General features: G+C 38.9%; 1 pseudogene; it reads left to right on the forward strand.

Annotated features, from left to right (window-relative positions):
• Positions 1-2,046: 2,046 nt before the first annotated feature.
• LOC132226389 (large ribosomal subunit protein eL21-like) lies at positions 2,047-2,562 on the forward strand (annotated as a pseudogene).
• The last annotated feature ends 1,127 nt before the right edge of the window (positions 2,563-3,689 follow it).

Genomic DNA, 3,689 nt, shown 5'->3' on the forward strand with positions numbered 1-3,689 from the left:
TACTATCTCTCTCTTCTCCCTATATTATTGCTGTTATATACCCTCTCTCTACTTTTTGACCTTTTTTTCTATTGATATCTATAATAATAAAAGCATAATATGCTAATTAGACCAGACATCTTTCCATATGTCCTTCTGTCCTTCCTGAAGAAGCCTGGGCTGTGAGAGAAGCCAGGGTCCCAGGTGCCAGAGGGAAGCTGGTGCCGGTAGCCAGGGAAGGAAGGCCTACTCTTGCATGAATTTCATGCATCGGGCCCCTAGTATTTTCATATAATTGGTGGGGAATAAGAAGATTAAAACTTTTTACAAGTATAACATGTAGAAAGAGAAATAAGGAGAAGGGAAAAATAATGTTCAGTAGTTATTTTTATAATCTTATTAAATGGGATTTTTCAAAAGTCTTTGTTCCTCTTCCTTTCCCTTCCCTTCCCTTCCCTTCCCTTCCCTTCCCTTCCCTTCCCTTCCCTTCCCTTCCCTTCCCTTCCCTTCCCTTCCCTTCCCTTCCCTTCCCTTCCCTTCCCTTCCCTTCCCTTCTCCTTCCTTCCTTCCTTCCTTCCTTCCTTCCTTCCTTCCTTCCTTCCTTCCTTCTTTCTTTCTTTCTTTCTTTCTTTCTTTCTTTCTTTCTTTCTTTCTTTCTTTCTTTCTTTCTTTCTTTCTTCTCCTTACCCAAGGATATTTCCCCATTGATTTTTAGAGAGAGTGAAAGGCAGGGGAAGAGACACAGAGAGAAACATTGATGTGAGAGAGACACATTGATTAGTTGCCTTCCACACATGCACAGACCTGGGGTTGGGGAACCAGCCTGCAATGGAGGTATGTGCCCTTGACTGAAATTGAACCCAGGACCCATCAGTCCATGGGTCGATGCTCTATCCATTGAGCCAAACTGGCTATGGATCAAGATTATTTTATTTAATTAATTTTTTAAAAAAATATATTTTATTGATTTTTTACAGAGAGGAAGGGAGAGAGATAGAGAGTTAGAAACATTGATGAGAGAGAAACCTCGATCAGCTGCCTCCTGCACACTCCCTACTGGGGATGTGCCTGCAACCCAGGTACATGCCCTTGACCGGAATCGAACCTGGGACCTTTCAGTCCACAGACGGATACTCTATCCATCGAGCCAAACCGGTTTCGGCATATTTTATTTTTTTTCCAACTATAAGAAGACATTTATGTGTAGATGAGATGGGCTGAGGAAATGAGTTATAGAGGCAAATGAAGGGCCTTAGGTGCTTGCGGGTGAGGGGGAAGGGAGAAAGGCTATTTATTTTATTAGAAAACATTTACTAGTTTATTTTTTTTTAGAAATAAGTGATTTAACTACCTTGTATATACTTCACTTATGGAGTGGTTGATATTCACCACCCAACTAAAGTGATCCCTGTTGATTATCATTCTTGTAAAAATGATTTAAAAAACTTGTAAAAATGATTAAAAACAAGGAGTAGTGAAGAACATGTTTAAAATACAGACCTTACTTCTTAGAAGACTATAAATGATCTTATTCCTGAAAATTATCCACAATTAGATTAAATGTAAGACTCTTCTTCAAGCATAAACGTAAGTACATGTTTTTATTTGTGTCTCACAGCTCCATTCTATGTTCCTGTACTTTATTTTCTTATCTTTATTCACATGCTAATAAAGGCAATATTTCTTGGTGTTGGCCTCTCAACGTTGCCTGCCCAATATGCTTGCTAGTTTGTCTGACAGAGTAACCACTGTTGGGCTATGGATGAGAGAAAGAAAATAATTTCTTTTTTTGGGGGGGGGGGGCATGCATTTTAGCAATCAATTGTAAGTGTTTTTATTATTGAGATTTAATTACTCAGGAAAGAAAGGAGGAAGACAGTTAATCCATTAATTTATCTTTGACTCATTCTACAAATATTTAATGAACTCCTGTTTAAGCCAGGATCTGAGCTACCTAGTACCCTAAAGGATATAGGTTTCTATTTGTGGAGAAAAGTGAGAAACAAGAATTACAAATGTGCTTTCTTTTGGCCGGAGCCACCATCTATCTTCCAGTAATTCACCAAAATGACTAACACAAAGGGAAAGCAGAGAGGCACCTGCTCTATGTTCTCTAGGCCTTTTAGAAAACATGGAGTTGTTCCTTTGACCACATACATGCGCATCTGCCAGAAAGGTGATATTGTGGACATCAAGGGAATGGGCACTGTCGAAAAGAAATGCCCCACAAATGTCACCAGGGCAAAACTGGAAGAGTCTACAGGGTTACCCGGCATGCAGTGGGCATTGTTGTGAACAAGCAAGGTAAGGGCAAGATCCTTGCCAAGAGGATGAATGTGCGTATTGAGCATATTAAGCACTCTAAGAGCCGAGACAGCTTCCTGAAAAGACCGAAGGAAAATGTCAGAATAATAGGAAGCCAAAGAGAAAGGTACCTGGGTTCAACTGAAGCATCAGCCTGCTCCACCCAGAGAAGCACACTTTGTGAGAACCAATGGGAAGGAGCCTGAGCTGCTGGAACCTGTTCCCTATGAATTCATGGCATAATAAGTGGGGAAAAATAAAAAAAGACTCCTCTGCTGACAAAAAAAAAAAAAAAAGGAATTGCAAAATGCGGCATGATCTCTCAATGAAATATATACGGGGAACTCTGAAGGCTTATGGAAATTTTGACTATTGTCTACATTTTTGGATTCAAAGGTTATCAGATTATTTGAAGTTAAAGCTGTAAACTGAGAGGATATTTCCAATGTTTAGGTAAAATAAAGAAAGCAATATTATAGGAAGGAGGGCGAGTGTGTGGATAGGAGGCATGGGGACAAACCAGTGTAAAGTATAAAGTGGAAAAACAAAAAGGCATTCAGATCATAAAATTATTGGATGCTAAAGTAAATACATTAAAATTTATTTTGAGAACAAGGAAGCATTGTCGAAGTATTCAAGCATGGAGGTCTTATGAAACTATTTCCTTAGAAATAGATCTTGTAATGCCATAGGAGTTGAGGATGTCAGAAGTATGGATAATTGAGAAAAGTAACAGTTGATCAATTTAGTAGTCAGAGTCAAAAGACAAAAGGTAAACAGGTTGCGTCCCCAGTGTGGCTTGGTTGGTTGAGCATTGTCCCAAACCCAGGAGGTCGTGGGTTTGATTCCTGGTCAGGCACAAGCCCCAGATGCAGGTTCAGTTCCCAGTAGGAAGCATGCAGGAGGCAGCTCTCTCTCTCTCCTTCTTCCTTCCTCTCTCTGGCAGGGGGTGAGGGTGGGGGGTGGGCGGAAGGTGACCAGGATGGATCAGGCTAAGTGGTTGATCCCAAAAGGTGAATAGGAAAATGAGATGACCTGAGCCTATCCAACAGGTTTCTGGTTGATAAAAATGTCTACATATTATGTTAATTTATCAAAAGAAGTAAAACTGATCACTAGAGAAAATTTTGGGAGCAGTTCAGAGCTTTTAAAAATCACTAAATAGTAAACAACCTCTTATTTAAATCTATTTCACAAACAAGATTAAGAAAAACGGTACTATTTTTGTTTTAGTTTTTTTTTTTTTTTCTTCTCATCTCAGCCTGATTTATATCCCAAGTTGGTGTATATGCACCTTTAAAATATCAGGTATGTAAAAGAATAGATCAAATACAAAATTTAAGTAATTTAAGGAAATTATCAGTAATCAAGATCCTATAATATAATTAACAAATTGAAAACTGTTT

Source organism: Myotis daubentonii, chromosome 2 (assembly GCF_963259705.1).
Source record: "Myotis daubentonii chromosome 2, mMyoDau2.1, whole genome shotgun sequence".
NCBI classification, from domain to species: domain Eukaryota; kingdom Metazoa; phylum Chordata; class Mammalia; order Chiroptera; family Vespertilionidae; genus Myotis; species Myotis daubentonii.